Source organism: Bidens hawaiensis, unplaced genomic scaffold, assembly GCF_021521415.1.
Source record: "Bidens hawaiensis isolate Kalapana, Puna unplaced genomic scaffold, B.hawaiensis_p1.1 tig00072206_1, whole genome shotgun sequence".
NCBI lineage: Eukaryota > Viridiplantae > Streptophyta > Magnoliopsida > Asterales > Asteraceae > Bidens > Bidens hawaiensis.
The window spans coordinates 6,611-26,878 of record NW_027502637.1 but is presented as its reverse complement, the minus strand read 5'-3'; the positions used below and the strand labels follow the sequence as shown (position 1 = coordinate 26,878).

Below are 20,268 nucleotides of genomic sequence, written 5' to 3'. Positions count from 1 at the left end.
ATCAGATCGGATCTAAAAATTTTCAAATCCGTAAAATTCTGAACCCAAAAAAAAAGGAGCATAAGCACACCGTCGTCAAAATTCGTTCTCACTACATTATATGACGCATTACGTTTACGTATAGTGCTCCCTTCCTCTAACATAATTTCATTTTACAAACAAGATTCTCTCTAAACAGGCCTTTGACATACGTCATCTTCTGCTGATCTTTTCCTTGCCTGCAAAAGAGATGGGATGTTCAAAACTTAAAATTCAAAGACGAGTCTTGAACCGGTGAAGCAGAAAACAACTTACCAAATATGTTCGATTTCAAGAGAAATCGTCCCTTTGTTTTCAGATCTTAAATTTGCTTGCCCGTTTTAGGACCACTGGCACCGCTAGGACCTTCACCCCTCAACATAGCAACCTTTTCTTGATAGACCACTGGCGGTGCAAGTCTCAACTGTGGCATGTTATCTACTTGGTTCTTGTCTTTATCAAGGTTACTTAATATTTCATACTGTTGATATAAGACCTCAGTATCAGCTAGCAGGTAGGTAACTTTAGGAGTGTGCGCGGTGCGGTTTTGGGCTAAAACCTAACAGGAAACCAAAACATCGGTTTTTGGATTTTTTGAAACCGTTCGGTTTTGGTTTTTTCAGTTTTCGCCATTTGAGCTTGAAAATAATAGGCCGAAAAAAAAGTTGGCAAAAAATAATAAATTTAGGTATACGTCATTTTGTTAATCGTTAACTAATAGACTATTATACACTTGACAAAAAAATATTAAAGTCACATATATTATCAATCAATCAATCATACCCAGTGGGATCCCACCAATAGCAAGCTATAAGTAGGGTCTGAGGAGGGTGGGATGTAGGCACACTGTACCTCTACCCAGATGGGATAGAGAGGTGGCTTCCAGGAAGACCCTCAGCTCTAAAAACATATGTTTGGTGGAATATAAGAGTAAATTAAGGTTTAACATTAATATAATTAGTAATATCCGGTAAATGAATTAAAACTACTAATAAATAAAACTATATAATATATGACATTAAAATAGCATAATGGTGTGTCACATATTTATTAAATTTTTATAAATTACTTAAAACAAAAAATAAAAAATTTAGGAATTTGGTTCGGTTCTCGCTTTTCTCGGTCTTTATTACATGCAAAACCGAAATCGAACCGTTAATGTTTGTTTCGGTTCGGTTTTTTTGATTTGATGATTTCGGTTTTTTCGGTTTCGGATCGGTTTTTTTTTGGTTTCTTGCACACCCCTAGGTGACTTGTAGGAAAAAAAAGAAAGCAGAGACAACTAACCGACCCTGGATATCTGACGATCAAGTGCGTCTTTCTCCTGAAGGTGGGTCCCTTGTGACGATAACTTGTGCTTTGGTAGCATTGCCGCCTTACTCACCAATCCACCCTTGGCAGCAGCGGCAGAAGGAAGTCTAGACTTTTTCTTTGGCATACAAAAGGGGCAGCCGGCATGAGAGGCCGGTTCACAATGCAAATGGCTTGCATGTCCACAACTATACACTCGGATCCCGGGGGAGTCACTAGTAACAAGACAATTGCATATGACACAAATAAGGCTTTGAGGGCCATGCCCGTGAGACGCTCCTCGCTTGAGTAATGTCATGGTATAATATGTATCATCCTCGATCAAAGATCTCGCAGTGTCCTGACAATAAAATATACACTTTTATTCTTTATATAATGCCTAAAAGAGGGCAAGAGAAATAAGTAAATACCAAAATTCTTGTTTCAAAATCATATGCTCCGAGCATTCCGAGTATCGTAGGTTTAAAATCACCAAACTCTTGGCTACCATTATCAGAAAGAAGTTTCATCATGACAGTCGGTAACCGAACATATCCTATCATTCCCTCAACAATCTCTTTAATAAAAATAGACAACAGCTTTCTCAAACCTTTATCTGGCCCTATAGTTGCAGATGAAGTGCCGTTCTGGTCCTTACCAGATCCTGGTTTTGTTAACGGTTCACAAAATCTGCATATGAATAAATGTTAACATCACCATGTTCCAAATTGTATCACATGCATGTTCTTGAAGAATATACCAGTAATTTTCATTTTCTTTCTATGGGAATCTGAAGTTTTAAAATTCAATTATCTTCCAAATTTTATATAAAAAAATGCATGATAAATCAATGATAATGAATAAAAACAGTATAAAAATAAATGGCTATTTATAATAAAAAGCAAGAATAAAACTGACTGAAGCAATATTGTAACAGAAGTCTAATATGTCAAGCAGCTTTAGAATAACAAAATGATAATATCTGGCTTAAGCAATTTGGACAAAAAAAAACGCACAGAAGTAGTAAAATAGGTTGATCGAGTTTCAAAAGGTCCATCGTCTCTCCCAACTGGTGACTTCCAAATCAAAATATTATAAAAATGATAAAATTAAAACCTTAGTGCCCTATTTATAAAAAAAGATTTCCTACAACATTTTGGAAAATGATACCTAAATTTATCTAAAATAAAACTTTTCTTGTAACTAAAATACTACTAATACTTGTCAATAAACAATATTTCAACATCTTATCACAAAACAGAGTTGTAAAATAAAGGCAAGATGTATCACATGATTTAAACCAATATTTATTATTATTTTATCTGTTTGTGTAAGTGGAGGAATGGTGCTTACTTATCAAGCAGCTGAAACCAGAGGGCCTCAGACTCATTGGGATCTAACCGAGAGCTGTTCCTTTGGCACAATCCAACACAAGTTCGCACAATATGTAATATGTCATTCACCTATACAATATGTAATATGTCATTAACCTACAACAGTGTCTAAAGACTTGTTATTATCATTGAGAAGTCATTATGGTAAGTATAAGGGCCATATTATTAGTTGTTTTAGTAAAATAGATAAAACTGAATAAGTAGTTTAAGCGTATAATGTAATGATTTTGGGTGGGTAAACATGATATGTGCAAGTCTTGAGGTGGATACAAAAACTCCCTACAAAAAATGAGTAAGGAAAGAGTGACAGACCTCCTTCTTCATGAAATGATCCGCCCCGGCATAATCAGCAGAAGCAGCATCAAGCATGCTAAATTTATCCGCAAGATCAGAAAGTGTGTATGAAAGAGCACTTCCAACATCTCCAACCCTTTCTAATAAGAAAGCAGCAGCATCTATGATTTTATACTCCTGGCACAGACGTAAACAATGGTCTACCCTATAGCTTTCACATGTCTCAAGAAAATGGAGAACACTATTCGGTTCATACTGACATAGTAACTGCAGAACAAAAAAACAGCATAGTTTGTAGCTGCAATCAGCATATAATCTGACAAAGATAAAGGAAATAACCAAAACTGTATTAAGCAATTACCTCAAGATACAGCTCAGTCATTTCATCAGTTACAGGAACCGGATTCTCACGCAAAGACTTTGGAAACTCTGATAGTCTTTCTAAGAAACCATCTACCATGTCGGTCTGATGCTTTACCCTTGTACCAGTGAAACACAAAGGCTCTCCTTTCCTCAGAGAACTAAAGCTCATGGTGCCCATTGAATGAGCTTCAATAACCGTCTTTAGGAAGAGAAAGAGACTTTTTGGATGAGACCTCAGCTCGGCCAAAATTTGTTGAAATTCTTGAAAAAAATGTCCAAAAACTAGAAAAATCGTGCCCTCTCTGCCAAAGTTTAACACACGATTATAAAAGCTATTTATCATTAAAAGAAAGTATAGTGAAGAAACACTAAGTTACCCCGGCAGATTACGGATAATCTTAGGGTCAAGTAGATGTTTCCCACGAGGGTTAGGTCCGGCAAAGATGGTTATTCTTCTGATGACCTGCAAAACAGACACCGTGAGCTCGTCACTGAGAAGGGGGGTACCTCCTTGTGACCACCCTCCGGCGTGAGAATCAGACTAGATTGCTCTGAATACAAGTGTATATTAAGAGAAATAGCTAGAGCAGATAAGATATGTGATGGTATAAGATGTGTTCATACCGTTCCAAGGTGTTGGAGTATTTATAGCAGAAGGTAGGTTTCCAAGCAGGTACAGCCAGCTGTATAATATTCCTTTTCTACCAACTGTGGGCTACGCACGTGCCATGCTGGTGGTTGGTGGATAGGCAGCGGCTGATAGTGACATGGCCGGCTGTGTACTATTCCTTTTCCACCAACTGCAGGCTATGTACATGCCACGATGAGGGTTGGTGAGTAGGCAGCGGCTGATAGTGACATTTTGTACTAGAGCGTGCTCCTCCTCGTACTGTTGTCAGTGAGCTGTCACCCTGTGATGGGCTGCTTTGGTCAGATCTTGTCTATTTTGTCCATACCTTGGCAGGTATAGTACATAAGATCCTCCAGAAGCGTACGGACTGGCTCATTTGGACGGGAGTATTCCCGCCTTGCTCATTCCTTCTTCAGGTGACATTACTGAATTATTGAGTTAGTGCCTTGTGCGTGTAGCCTTACTGTTAGTGCGGGTAGCCTTCCCTGATGGCTTGTATCCGCAGCTGCGGGAACAGGCGGGGTACTTCACCATTGGGAGGTTTTTCCTGCGGGAACAGCTGGCGTACTGCGCGTAAGGTCTTCATCTCTCTGAGCATGGTGGGTCCTGCGGAACCAGTTGGTCTTTGCGCAGACGTCCCTCTTCAAGGTGAGTCTTGCGGGTCCAACTGGGCTCTGCTGGGACCTACCTCTTCAAGTCCCCCCAGTCCAATGTTCTTCTCATGAATTGTTAATAAGTGAGGTGAACTTTTGGACTTAAGCAATGGGTTTTGAAAAGGGTTTGTAGTTTTAAGGTTTTCCGTGGGGATTCTTCCCGCGGTTTTCCTAATGTCACGTGCAGAAATTCCCGACTTTTCTGCTTGATCTTTGGGTATGATGCGGGTAGGTGTGTAACCTCCTCACAAGTCAGGAGCGTTGAGTTTTACTTGTGTAGATTCTCCACGAGGTTTTGGTAGTTTTAGACATAGTGATCAATTATGTTAAACAACCAATTCCATCTTGGAGCTTCAAACAATCTAGTTCTCAACGTTCCCGCTATGCGGGGATGTTATTTCCCTTTCCACAAGCATGGCCCAGAAGATCCTTCTTGGTTTTAATTCCCTGCAAGTGCTAAGTATGTGAAGGGTTTCGCCTTGACACTGTACCCGCACTCGTCTTATAGTTACTTGAATTCCAAGGTATTCTTGGCTTCAATTCCCTGCAGGTGCTAAGTATGTGAAGGGTTTCGCCTTGACACTGTACCCGCACCTGTCTTACGGTTTCTTGGTTACCAAGGTATTCTTGGCTTCAATTCCTTGCAGGTGCTAAGTATGTGAAGGGTTTCGCCTTGACACTGTACCTTCACTTGTCTTACGGTTTCTTGGTTACCAAGGTAAGGGGGTGTATTCCCTCTTATTTTGAATCTTTGTTTCACGCATATTTTAGTTTAACTTAGCAATTTCTTGAGTAGTTTGGATGAGTTAACCTTTCAACGTGGCAGATGATAGGTTAAAGTTTTGCTCTCTTTCGTGATTGTGCGGGTAAGACCGTCACTTTCACTTAGTAGAATGGCTAAACTTTACCTATATCTGACCTGCGTGAAGGTTCTCCTCATCTTTTCCATAGAAATTTTCTAAGTGTTTTTTGTGTTTATGCGGGTTTTGCCGCCTTCCACACGCAACGACTTACTTCTTTCCATATTTATGCGGTGAATACCGGCATATCAGTCTGGAAAGTTCATAAGTATAAATGTAAGACCATCAGCGTCAATGTGATTTGGAGAATCATTTCCATTAGAAGTGGCTCTAGGCCTTTTCTTTACAAGTTTGGAATTGATCTTCATGCAGCCTGTGTAATTGAGCTCCCTTCCATGTTCTTGGGATGTGGGTGTCATCGAGCCTTTCGAGCCGATATGCACCTGGTTCGGAATCTCGTTGTTTACGCAGTATGTAGTCTCCAACATTGAAGCTGCAGTTTCATCCGTGTTTTCCCCAACTAGGGTTCTACACGCATTAGCCTACTTAGCGTCCATTACGCCACGAGGTGAGTGAGTTTCCCATTTCTGACGAATGCTTCGACGACGTCCTTCAAGGCTACGCATTCCTCCGTGGTGTGGCCTTTTGTCCTGTGGAAGTCACAGGATTTGCTTTGATCAGCGTTTGGACGCTGTCGGATTATTGGAGCCTCTGGCCATGGGAGCCTCTCGGTGGCAAATATCTCGGTGACGCTTTTGGTGAGTGGCGTCCATCTGGAGTTCCGTTCGACGACTGCATGTTATCCTTTCCGCCTAACCGAGGGTGCGAGCCGGATGAGGTGCCAAAGTTTACCCTTGACTGCCAAATACCAAGCTTCCTCTTTTTGTTTTGTCGGGCCGTAAGGACGTTGTTTTCTCTTGTTTTTTGAGTGTAGAGGTTTGTACTCTGGGGAAGATCTCTACCCAGTTGCTTTTCCGTTTCCGCGAAGCGTTTAGCTGCTGTCATGATGGCATCCCACGTGGATGGCATGCCATCTTTACCCGTTAAGGTGCGGATGAGCTCTAGGTCTTCCGCGCCCTGGATGAAAGCAGCGCGGACAAGATCTTCGCTAATAGTGCCCAGACTTAGCTTCTTTGAATTGAAGCGCGTGATGAAGTCTAGTAAAGACTCATCTTCCTCTCGGATGCAGTTGAGGATCGTCCATTGCTCTTCGGTATACTTTCTTTGTTGACTGAAGTGTTGGCTGAAATTTTGCTGGAAGTCTGCCCAATCGTAGATGTGGTAGACCGGTAGACGGTCGAACCACGCTCTGGCTGCCCCAACAAGCGTCATTTGAAACATGTAACACCACGTGGGTTCCGTCCAATTGCTGACGGTTGTCCCCGCTATGAATCTGTTCAAATGATCGTCTGGGTCAGATATACCATCATATGTGCCTATGTTGGACATTTGTTTGGCACTTTTCGGGGCAATTGCTTCCGCAATGTCCCTTGCAAATTTGGACGTTCCCGCATTTGCAACAGTTGGTCTGAAGGTTTTAGAGAAGTCACGTGGGTTTCCACCCGCGTTTTTTGGTTTAAAGGTTTCTCCAAAATTTCTTCTGTGGAAATCTGCTTGTTTACGCTTCCCTTTCGCCCTATGGCGCGGGTTTGCGTCACTGTCAGATTCTTCCCAATCTTTATCATACTCGCACTCATTACTCATGTTGAGCTGTTGTCGAGTGCTTCCGAATTCGTCAGCCCGTTGGAGTGAACGTAAGCGTTCATCCAACTCAGCTTGGAATTTCTTCTGACGTGCTTCCGCCCACGCTTTAACTTGATCAAGTGTTTGGCGGGGGAGCCTCGTCTGTTGTCTCCAACTGGGTATCGGTGAATCCCAGGGGAGGATTATTTACTGCACTTGCCCCGGCTTGGGTAACCGGGGTAGTGTTCGTAAAAATTGTGTACTCGCCGGTGTTCCCCCCAGTAGCTGGGGTTGTGCCTACCGGAGTTTCTTGGTCACTCGTTGGCCTTGGCATCGGAGTAACCTTAACCATCTTTCCAGAGATTTTGAAAAAACTGAAAATTAGTTCTAGCTTTTATGCATGGATGGCGCCAATGAAGAAACACTAGGTGACCCGGGGCAGATTATAAATAATCTTGGGGTTAAGTAATGTTTCCCACGAGGATGAGGTTCAGCAGAGAAGATTGTTCTTCAGATGACCTGCAAAACAGATACCGTAAGCTCGTCACTGAGAAGGGGGGGGGGGTTCCTTTTTGTGACCAACCTCCGGCGTGAGAATCAGACTAGATTGCTCTGAATATAAGTGTATATTAAGAGATTGCTAGATAAGATGCGATATCAGATGATGTCCTTACCATTCCAAGGTGTTGGAGTATTTATAGCCGAAGGTAGGTTTCCAAGCAGGTACAGCCAGCTGTATAATATTCCTTTTCTACCAACTGTGGGCTACGCACGTGCCATGCTGGTGGTTGGTGGATAGGCAGCGGCTGATAGTGACATGGCCGGCTGTGTACTATTCCTTTTCCACCAACTGCAGGCTATGTACGTGCCACGATGAGGGTTGGTGAGTAGGCAGCGGCTGATAGTGACATTTTGTACTAGAGCGTGCTCCTCCTCGTACTGTTGTCAGTGAGCTGTCACCCTGTGATGGGCTGCTTTGGTCAGATCTTGTCTATTTTGTCCATACCTTGGCAGGTATAGTACATAAGATCCTCCAGAAGCGTACGGACTGGCTCATTTGGGCGGGAGTATTCCCGCCTTGCTCATTCCTTCTTCAGGTGACATTACTGAATTATTGAGTTAGTGTCTTGTGCGTGTAGCCTTACTGTTAGTGCGAGTAGCCTTCCCTGATGGCTTGTATCCGCAGCTGCGGGAACAGGCGGGGTACTTCACCATTGGGAGGCTTTTCCTGCGGGAACAGCTGGCGTACTGCGCGTAAGGTCTTCATCTCTCTGAGCATGGTGGGTCCTGCGGAACCAGTTGGTCTTTGCGCAGACGTCCCTCTTCAAGGTGAGTCTTGCGGGTCCAACTGGGCTCTGCTGGGACCTACCTCTTCATATAGCTAGGGAAATTCAGCATCTGAAATAACAACCTGCTTATTTGAACTAAATCCGGAATTCGTGAAATGACTGCTGCTTCCATATAATCAAGCCACTTTGTTCGCAGCAAATTATGGATATAAGAGAAAGCGTGAACTGGTTCATCCACATCTTTCATGAAGCTATCAAGAGCAGCTAAATACTGGTGTCTGCTGTCATAAATGAAGCCACATACCTAGATAAATACATGAACACAATTATCGGTCATTTTGCATTCAAGAGAGAGAGAGAGAAAGAGTCGTTGGAACCTGGCAAAAGTGAACCTTCTCACACATGTCTAACAAGTATCTGTCCTGTCTGAGGCACAACTTTCAAAAGTGCAAGGACCTCCTTCTCTCTTGTTTTAAACGAAATTTCACGTTTCATTTCACCGTTTGCTGGAATGCTAGCATCTAAAGTCAAATACTCAAACATTTGACCTAGCAACTCATTCGAGACTTTGGCCTCTCCACGGGAAACAAAACTAGAAATAAACTCTAGTATATGACCTATATCATCCTTTGAAGGCCAAACTGTGTCGGGTTGAATAGTCGGAGTGCTAATAGATTTGCTAGTTTCTAATATGAGAACCAGAGCGTCTACGGTCTTTTGAGTCAGATCTTGACCCTGAGATGTAGAATCCTTTTCATGCGAAAGATGATCTGGCTTTTGAATTTCATCTATAAATGCACATCTCAAAACATTTAGCGTTGCTTCAGTGTCCAGCTCCAAGAGATGATAGAGATTCTTGTATGAATTTGTGGCTGATAAGTTAGCCAATCCCCATGGACTTGGGGCATTATAATCCTCCAGCAAGAAGTGTATAAGCTCCCTTCTAAGAGACGGTAAACGTGCAGGAGAAAGAGCTCCATGTCCTGATTATACATTTAGTAAAAAGAAAAAATAAAAAATGAGAATCCAAATCTAGAGTCATATATAGGCCTGCAAACGAATCGAGCATTCGATGAACTGTTTGTGAACCTTTCAGCGTGAAGTTAGTTTATGTTTATTTGATAAACGAACGAACATGAACAAAATTTTTCTGTTAAGTTAATTAAACAAACAAACATGAACACATGTTTCGTTCTTTCATTTATGTTTGTTTGTGTTCATTTAAGTGTGTTCATTCATGTTTGTGTTCGTTTAAGTAGGTTCATACATGTTCAAATATGTTTGTTTATCTTTATTCAATTATGTTCGTTTATGTTCGTGAACATTTCGTTTAGATTTTATATAAACGAACATGAACACCAAATTTTTGTTCGATTAAGTGTTCGTGTTCGTTCTCGTTTAAAGTTAAATGATAGAACACGAACATACCCTTGTTCGTGTTTGTTCGGTTCGTTTACAGGCCTAGTCATATATACAAAATAATATTTTATATCATTAGACAGATGACATGCCTGGAGGAAAAGCTAAGCCTGAAAAGCAGTACTTCAAATAAACTAGCATTCTGTACCTGTTTACAAAACCCATGGCATGAAATAGACACGTGGATAAAACTTTAATAAGAAAGAAGAAAAAAATGCTAATAACAGGATACACTGTATTTACAATGGAGGGCGATCTAGGCAGTTGTGGAGCTCGCTAGGCACTAGTCGGGCGATTGTGTACCGACTAGAGATTAATTGGATTGGAATCTTATATGTAAATTTCAAAATTACACACACACAATTATATATATAACTTTTCAAACTTATTAATTGGATTGGATTAATAAGTATAAGCATATAACTTTTGAAATACTTCAAAGAGTTTGACCAATTTTGACTTATTTTGTTAACGTTGACCAAAACTTGACCGGTTTTGACCAATTTGGGCCAATCTGGACCAGATTTGACCGGCTGCCGATTTGTTGGTCTGACTAGGTGAAATCGAATCAGTATCCCAATTAGCAAGTAATCTCCACTAAATCAGTGACTAATCAATTACAATGCTGCATTTATGCTCAATTCGAGACTTTTTTCTGTATATATCACAGGATATATATATATATATATATATATATATATATATATATATATATATAGGGTTGGTATTATTTAAGAACTCTACAAAACTTAAGAACTCTTAGGAACTCTTAACAATCAAATATTTTTTTATTTTTTTTATATATTAACATTATTTAAAAGTAGTTTTATCATATTATATATATAAATTTTTTATTACATATATTAATCACAAGTTTACATATGTGTAAAATTTATGTACTAACAAATTTACATGTGTAAGAAAAAACATAGATATGCATAAATACAAATTTTCAAAATTGTAATCGTAAATATAAATATAAAGAATGATAAAACTACACTCAAATAACATTAACATACAAAAATTTTATAAAAAATGTTAGTTTTCAAGGGTTCCTTCGAGTTCTTAAAAAATTTAAGAGTTCTGTAATGATATTGATATATATATATAGGATCAGGATCATGTGAAAACTATTTGAAAATTGAGAACAGTGAGAACCATTTTGGACCACAAAAAACCCAAAAATGAAAAAAAAATCATATAACAAAAAAAATGCAAAAAAGAAAAAAGTAAAAAAAACCAAAATTCTTATTTATCATCCCGGTTTCATAAAAAAACGTTTCAGTTTAGCTATATTATATATATGTATAATATGTACATACATGTTTTTTTAGACACATATATACAATTTAAGGTAAATGATAATGTACATATGTGTACATTACGTAACTAGAGATTAAATGAAATTATACAAATGTGTATAATACGACGTTTTTTTTATGTAACCGGAATGAAATATAAGACTTTTGGTTTTTTTACTTTTTAAAAATTTTTGTTTTATCATTTTTTTAGAGATTTTTTAGTGGTCCAAAATGGTTCTTTTAGGATCCTTACCCTATATATATATATAATGCTTTGATTTAGAAATGATTTTAATACAGCAAAATGAACTGCGAGAGGTTTTGTACCTTGTGTATGTATGTAAAAAGTACGGATGTTCATGGGTCAGTTATGGGTTTTGGTCCAAAACCATAACCATAACCATAACCAAGATGTCGGTTAATGGAAAACCATAATCATAACCGACCAGTTATGGCAGTTTTGGTTAATCGATTTCGAAGGTTATAGTGGGTCGGTTAACTGCGAATTCGGGTCTAGCTAAAAATAGCTTGTTACAATATAATTGGGCATTATTTTGGCCTGAAAGTTTTGACTTGATTTTTTTTTTACTATGGAATAAATTGTTATTACACATTTATATATACACTATGTTACATGGCAATAAAAAACATAATATAATTGCTAATATTAAAAAATACATATACCTGGTTCGGTTCGATATTAGCAGGTATGAAAATCTTCTAAACCATAACCGACCCACTATAGTCGGTTTTCAGTAAATCATTTGGCCAACCCAACGGGTTTTGGTATGGGTCGGTTATAGCTGTTCGGATTCATCGGTTAATTTGGTTATGGATCAATTAGTTCAGTTTTCTACACGCCCTTAGTAAAAAGGATTACAAATATAATGGGGCTCTACATTCTACATATGTCCCGCAAGCTAAGGACAGGGGCCGCCTGTAGCTTAAATGGTAAACTATAAACAGAGATTTAGCAACTAATCATTTGTGGATATAATTTATAAAGGGGTTCTCCTTGAGCAACAACCTTTTCTATAACAAATTAAAAAAAAAAACAAAACTGTATGCTTTGTATGTATGAGAATGATGATAGCCTCAACAATTTACAATGTAAATAGCTATCATTGATAATGAAATGAGGTGTTGTATATGGTAAAGTGAATTTGAAAAGATTAGCTATCCCATAATGAAATGACGTACCCAAGTGATGGAGCATTCTCGCCATCACTGTTTGTGAATACCAGAAGCAGCTCCTCTAAGGGTGTCCTGAAATCATCTAGACCTTTATTGAACAAATATATCAAGGCCCTGTACAAATTGTGTTCCCGACATAACGTGACGACCTGACACATACAAATCATGAGAAAAGATGTGAGGAAAAACACATCCTTGAATTGTGGCTAAATACTTGTGTTTCCCTATTCTACCTGACTTTTAAACAAAATATTTGTTCATATTTCTTAATAACACCGCACATGAGGTGAGAGTGTATGTATTTAGGTGTTAAATGTCATTTCTAGAGTTCTTTGTTATATCTTTACGTGATTTTTTCTTGAAAGCGTACTATTTAGTTGTGTGAGAAGTTCAGCTTTGCAATGTTTCTATCAAACCTACTTGATTGAAGTCCAAGGAAGAAATGTCCATGTGAAGAACACATTGTTCAACTCGCTGCAGCCAACCTTTTGCGCTATAGTGCTCCACCAGTGCTTGCATAATCTTCAAGAAAAGAAAAATATTATTATAGCTACAACATGCACTAGCTCCTGGATGTAAAGATATAGCATACAAAAGACGTAAACAAGAAATACCTCGGGTGGAAGTGATCCAAGCATGTCCTTCAAAATATATGGCTCCAAAAGCTCCAAAAATGTCTCTGAAACAGAAAATAAATAGAAATATAAAAACTGAATGATTCTATTCAGAGGCAGAATTAAGCATAAAAACACACTTAGAATTTATAAAATCAGGTACAAATTAATAAACTTGTGATTCAAAAACCAGAAACAGGTTACAGAATTGAACTGCAGCAATGCGTTTTCATCACCGCACCATGTGCATTGCATATTATGCGCACATTTTAAAACCAAGTTAGTTAGTGACAAAGGCTTTGCTTAATTAATCAAACCAAAATATTAACATGGAAAGGGCCATGTGCTAAGAGAAATACAATGTACCTTTTTGTTGAACAGACTCAAAACGGGATAAAATTTCATCAAACAGGATGTCAGTTCTCTTGATGTGAACACATAACTCGACTGTAACCCCACCAACACTTGTGTACTGCTCTGAAGTGATAGAGTAACTATCAGTCTTCAAGTGCTCCAGTTGGTTACCTAATGCTACTGATATATAAGAAAAGACCTCATCAACATATGCTAATAGCAACTCCGCTAGGTAGGGCATTATTACTTTTCGAACATCATCCAATGATCTAGGAAGATCAAAAACACCATGGGCTCGAACATCATATAGCACCATTTCCATGTTGAAAGCACCCATCTAGTCACCGCCTCTGCGCAAAACTTCGACGCGTTCCTTCCACGGAAGAAGGCGAGAAACAACAAGATGTGTAGGTCCAAGTAGATACAGAGAAGCACCCCTAACAGCTATATAATTGTGATGAGCTTTGCCAAGGACATTGGAGAAATAGGTGTGATGTCCAATGACATCATCTCCTCTGCCTCCATCTACAGCGAAACTTGTGTCATGAATTAAAGTCCCATCATTAGCATACAGACAGAGCTTTCCAGCTGATGTTAGCACCACCAACATCTGAACAAGCATAACATCTGTTATAGTTTCCTTCAAATGGATAACAAAAGTCACATTGTAACTATGCAATGACCTGATCATCCAGCCAAGCAACCCCTATTGCTGAACTCTCGAGGGTCCATTTTGCATGTATTTTTAGTTCTGACTTCACCAATTTTGCAACCTGTACTTGGTGATCCCAAGCAAGCGCGAGCAGTGGCGCGGTTCCAGACTCGATTACCTGGACATTCTCTGTAAGAAAAATTATCATATTACCAAAAAAGTTTCAGCATGTGAGTCATCAACTCAATTTGCAACATACCAGCCTGTGAGGGAGGTATATATTTCCAAGCAGCGTAAGGCATGGAACCCTCCCGGACCCCATCAGGCTTGGGAAGCTGAGCGTAGACTTCTGGTTTGTTAGAAATGACTTTGGCCTACAAAACAAGGTGAAGGCATTGTACAAGATTATATTAGTGCCATAGTAACAAAGCTAATAAGATAATTTATGCATAAGGTCTAGTCTTCAAAGAATTCCATACCACGAGAGCAGACTGATGAGTGACAAATATGACCACACCTTCTTCAGCGGAAGTCAAATCACCTCCTGTCGTACTTTCAGTGCCACTCGTACCAATGGCAGTGCTTGTGGAAGAACTTCCAAAAATTTCCTCCGTTACTAGGGGCGACGCGCATACAACTGTGCTTGTTGATTCATCAAGAAGAGTCTACTTTAAGAAAATTAAGGTTAGATGTGATGCACGTATGAACAAGAACCACAAAAAGAGGTAGAATTTTACCGAGGGTTTAGATGTAGAGAACCTGCTAAGCCATGAAAATGGAGAAAAGCGAATCAACTTAACAACACCTTTACTATCACCGCTAACCCTGTGGACCTGACGAGTCACTTGAGAATCCATCCCCAGATATAGCATGTGAACTACTGGAGCTTTATGCTCGGTAACAATTTTTGCAGCAGAGGCCCTTTGGATATCCCAAGCAGTATAATGCCCATCAGCATATCCTTCGAAAATTAGGTCTCCTTGATGTTTAAAGGACATGGATGTGACCGGGGCATAGGACCTATCGCCTTGTAATCCAAGCATTAACATCTGAAAGAAAAGCATATATATATATATATATATATATATATGCATTTTAACTTAAAGACTAGTTACAAGAAACAACAAATCATAACAGCATCTAATAGACTGATACTATTAATGAGAGTCGTGTAATTGGAACCTTAGCATCCATGTTATCAGCATAATGTGGAGAGTATTTGCTGGGAACGACAACGATTAACCCTCTAGACATTCCGAGTGCAATGTAGTTAAGATGAACTGCTAGGACTTGTGGAGTTCCATGGTCTCGCCTGAATGACGGAGAGGATATTGTCCTGGTAATGATGTTATCAGTGCTAGTACTGAAATAAGCCAACACCGATGATCCCGTGTTTACACCTTCAAGCTTCATTGGTTGGGCAGCGGCACCCTCTTCCAGTGCAGAGCCGTAAACGCAAGCTTCTTTTCAAGTTCCTCAGCAAACTGAAGGGGGTTATGAGTTTTTTTTGGATTGTCATCAGCTTCTGGTTGGAGTTCTTCATGGATTTCGAAATCCTCGGCTTTTGATGAGGAGTCCTCCTTAAGCACATCCATGTCAATAGAATGTAAGGTAATGATAGGTGCGGGGTTGTCGTCGTCCTCAATACTGCTGTCATCTGGAACTGACACCGTACTCAAAGGAGAGCTGCTCTCTCTGAAATGAAGATCAATGTCCACCTCAGAGGCATTTGTTGCATCGAGATTGTTGTTAGTAACGAGTTCTTCCCCATTGTGTTGGGTATCTAAATGATCATCGATTTTAAGATCTTGTTTTGCATCATCGATGATTTCAAGTGAATGCTGAGCAAGAATAAGAGTGGATGATTTGTCCCTAATAGCGGCGGCATGTGGAGTTGGAATCAAGCGAGAAGCTGCAGCAGCGGCTGCGAGTGCTGCCCCAGGCTTATTAGCATTTGACCTGAAGAAGCGAGGTAATTGACTAGTGGAACGAAAACTATCATCACTTGTCAATCGATGATGAGGAGAAGAAGAATCAACTGTTGATTATTATTATTATTATTATTATTATTATTATTATTATTATTATTATTATTGCTTCTCGGAGAAGAAGAAGAAGAAGAAGAAGAAGCAGAGCCGTCAGATTCGTCGATGAGGAGGAGAAGTTCATCGATGCGGTGGTGGGAATCATCATCATCTTCCTTTTCTTCTTCGTCATCATCGTGAAGTTGCAGGAAGGCGTCTAGATCCATAGTATGTTTAATTCAATCAAAAACACTAATTATCTTATTCAAGAGGAGGCATTTCAACAATCAGGTACTGAATCCTATTATTATTATGATTGGAATTCCATGGAATAGAGCTAGTAGTAGTAGTAGGGTTTGGACACAGTCACAAAGGCTTCGTTTCAAACCATCTGCAATTCCTAACCCCCAATTATCACAAATTTCCATATATTATTTTCTTTTATTTAATAAATATGATTTCTATATTTCAGATCTTTTTTATAGACCAAGTAATCCCTCTTAATCTCATCATTTTCATTATCAGTTTCATAACAATTAATCGAATCTCTCAAATCCTCAAACCCTAGATTTCATCACTCAAACCCTAAAATCTCTCAAATCCCACCACCAATCGCTTCAATAATTCCGATAAAGCGGCGGAAGTGTGAAGTTTCACGACGGCGACGGTGGTGTTTAAGATTAACATTCGTTGAGTGCATATATGTCGGTTTCTTGAGAGTTATTGGTTTGATATCTCTAGTGTGTTTGTGTTTTTTGTTTGACTTTTTGGTAGTTATGTACATGAATCAAATGAACTTATAGAAGATTCTGGATGTGGTGAACATTTCATTTAAGATAATAGGTATTAGATGTGTTCACTTGTTATTATAACTTGATTAAATCTTGGAGTTGGAATGGATTAATTGTCTGGAATTAATACCTAAGAACCCTAATTATAATTGGGGAAGATGAAGTGATAAAAGTGATAATATATAGTTGATGTGCTAAAAGCAGTATAATAATTATTAACTAAATTACGCTAATCTAGACACTAAGTAATACTCTAGACTCTCTAAAACTCAACTAAACTAGTAGCCGGCAAGTGAACCGATCGACTCTAGTAAAGCTAAGTAAGTCCGGATATCGAACCCATGAGACTCTTTAAATTACGTAAATTAACTAATTAGACTCGACTAACTGACACGACTATTGACTATTATTATTATTATTATTAAAGAGGGGGTTTACTTAAAAAACTAAAATTAAACTAATTAAGAAAAATAAGTAAAATAAACAAGAGACAATTTTAATTGATTTAAATAAGATGATGATGAAAAACCACCTAGGCTAGAATCCCCAAAGTTTCAGTTATCAATTATTAGGAAAATGCTTGTTATGGAATTGGGATCATAAAATAATCACTTAAAACAAAACCGAACAGGACCCCTGACCCTTCAAGAAGACACCTATGGATTTCTATTAAGTTCTTAAAAACACCAATTTTAATATTAGACTTCCTTACAGTTATCTAATTAATTATGAACGAGTACCTTTATGGTGAAATCCTACCTTACAGCGCGGAAATCAAAGGTAATTTGACGAACTTAATTGACTCGCTAGACAATATTAATTAATCAAACCTAGACGGACTCCTTACGAAGAACTAAATCTAGCAATCTCAATCAACAAAGATCTAGCAATAACCTATCACCTTACAGCTTTCTAGGTTTACAAACTCTACAAAGCGAGTCATTCAGGTTACGGAAAATTTAAGGATGCTACATTACGGCCTCGATTATGGCGAGATCAAGATGAATACCTTTGTCGTTGACGATTTGTCCTAAAAATTGAACTTCCTTTAACTAAAAATCACATTTTGAGAACTTGGCATAAAGTTGTTCTTTTCTAAGGAGATCAAGAATGGAAAGTAAATGATGCTCATGTTCGGCTTTGGTCTTGGAGAAGATGAGGATATCATCGATAAAAACAATTATGAATTTGTCCAAGAATGGTTTGCAAACGCGGTTCATGAGATCCATGAATACTGCGGGTACATTGGTTAATTCGAATGGCATAAACATGAATTCGTAATGTCCATACCGAGTACGGAAATCGGTTTTAGGGACGTCGTCTTCATAAACAGGCCATTGATGATAACCCGATCGAAGATCGATTTTGGAAAAACAAGTTGCGCCTTGGAATTGATCAAAGAGGCCGTCGATTCGAGACAAAGGGTAACGATTTTTTATGGTGAGTTTATTAAATTCACGGTAATCGATACATATGCGAAACAAGCCATCTTTCTTTTTCACGAAGAGAACGGGAGCGCCCCAAGGGGAAGAACTTGGACGGATAAATCCCTTATAGGAGAGTTCTTGAAGTTGGTTCGATAACACTTGCATTTTAGAAGAGGAGCTAAACGATAGGGAGCCTTACGGGAGTCGTGTTGGGCACAAGGTCGATTCGAAATTCAACAAGACAAATGAGCGGGAGACCAGAGACGTCTTCAGGAAAAACGCTTGGAAATTCACAAACAACGGGAATGTCTTGAATTTTCTTTTCTTCGGGATCTTACACCACCGCTTGGATTAGGAATGGAACATATACTTTTGGCGCAAGTACTTACGAGATCAAGAGCAAGACATGAGGTTGAGTTTCTTGGGAATCATTTTGCCAAAGAATTTGAGGGTTTTGCCATGGATTCAAATAAATTTATCATAACAAACGACTTCAGCACGGTGCAAAGCTAACCAATCCATGCCTACTATGATGTCGAAACTTCCCATTTGCATCGGGATGAGGTCGATCATGAATTCATGCTTGCAAAGAGTGAGGATACAATCGCGAATGACCGAATCGATGGTGATGGAATTAACATTGGCGACTTCGACAGAAAAAGGATGAGAGAGTTTAGTGCCAGGTATGACAATGATAGATTCAAATTTAAAAAGAAACAAAACTCCTATCAGCTCCGACATCAAATAAAATTGAAGCTAAATGCTAATTTACTAAAAACGTACCGTTCACTACGTCGTTGTCAACTTGGGGCTTGGTTGGCGTTCATCATAAAAGCACACCCTTGGTTGTCGTGGTTGACTTGTTGAGTCGGAGGAGGAAAAGCTTTCAAAGCTTGCGGGAGAATTTGCATCGCTTGAAAGCGGTTGAGCCGGAGGAACCAAGAGTTGCGGGAATTGCGGTTGATAGGTTTGAACTTGGTAGGATTGGGTTTGGTAGTATGGTGTGGGCATGATTTTAGCATGGTTAACAAAAGCAAGTCGAGGAAAATAATTGCGGAAATGATTCGGATCTCCACAATTGAAACAATATCTAGGTTGAGGAGGAGGATTTTGAGCAAACTGTGCGGGTTGGTTTTTGATTTGTTGCAGCAAACCTTGATGGAGCGGGTTACCCATGGGAGGTTTCCCGACACACGTTGCTAAGGTGACCGTAGTGGTTACACTTCGTGCAATGGCGGCAAGCGTAGTAGGAGGGATGATGGCGTTGGAAAATGTTACACCAAGGATGCGATACGGAATATGATTTTCGATTTTAGAGTGTTTGGGATTGAGATTGAGGTTGGGATGGGTGAGTGACGTGTAACATCCTGTTTATTGTTTCGGTTAATAAACTATTAATATTAGTATTATGAGTTGGGCTTGTGTTGGGTTAAATAAATGTGGGTAATGGACTTTGATTAATGTTGAGTCAAGAATTTGACCCAAATGAGGAGATTTGACGTAAACGAAGAATATGGAAGATTGGAATCTTCTCAATCTCCTCAGAAACTGCTAAGTATTGAATCCGAGCACACCTTGGACCTTCGAGCAAGCTTTTACTTATCCGAGTACGAGATTTTGCCTTCCGGGCACGGTTTACTTCAAATAATCTTCTTAAGTGGATATCCGAGCAAGGTATGCTTTTTAATGATTTTCGAGTAAGGTTCATTAATTTGGCATATCCGAGTAAGGTTCACTTTGTCAAGCAGAGTTGTTCTTCAAGACCAAGTATTTTACTCTTCCGAGTAAGGTTTGGTCAACCAAGTCCAAGAAGCCAAGTAATTGGAAGACCGGGCAAGGTATTCTTTAATAAATATGGTCCGAGTATACTTGATGAGTTGATGGAATATCTCTAAGTCATATCGAGTAAGGTTCTGCTCAAGTAAGGTATGTACTCCCGAGTACGCCTTATCAATAAGTTGTTTAACTGACAATGAGCCGAACAGGATCATAGAAGAACAAGGTTGCTCGTAAGGATTTGTCGAGCAAAGTTTGATAAGTCCAAGAAGATTGAAGTCTACTCGGTGAATATTTTACT

The 20,268-nt window shown here is 39.1% G+C and overlaps 1 pseudogene across 1 annotated transcript; it reads right to left on the bottom strand.

Annotated features, from left to right (window-relative positions):
- Positions 1-238: 238 nt before the first annotated feature.
- Positions 239-16,200, bottom strand: LOC143605962 (uncharacterized; annotated as a pseudogene). Its single transcript, XR_013148652.1, has 19 exons — positions 16,086-16,200; positions 15,132-15,987; positions 14,687-14,998; positions 14,429-14,614; positions 14,209-14,323; positions 13,981-14,138; positions 13,310-13,907; positions 12,944-13,008; positions 12,750-12,851; positions 12,336-12,478; positions 9,927-9,982; positions 8,793-9,398; positions 8,538-8,719; positions 3,358-3,661; positions 3,015-3,263; positions 2,662-2,771; positions 1,740-1,998; positions 1,310-1,669; positions 239-499 (listed from the first exon to the last, which is right to left on the bottom strand). The product of XR_013148652.1 is annotated as an uncharacterized LOC143605962 (transcript).
- Positions 16,201-20,268: the final 4,068 nt, after the last annotated feature.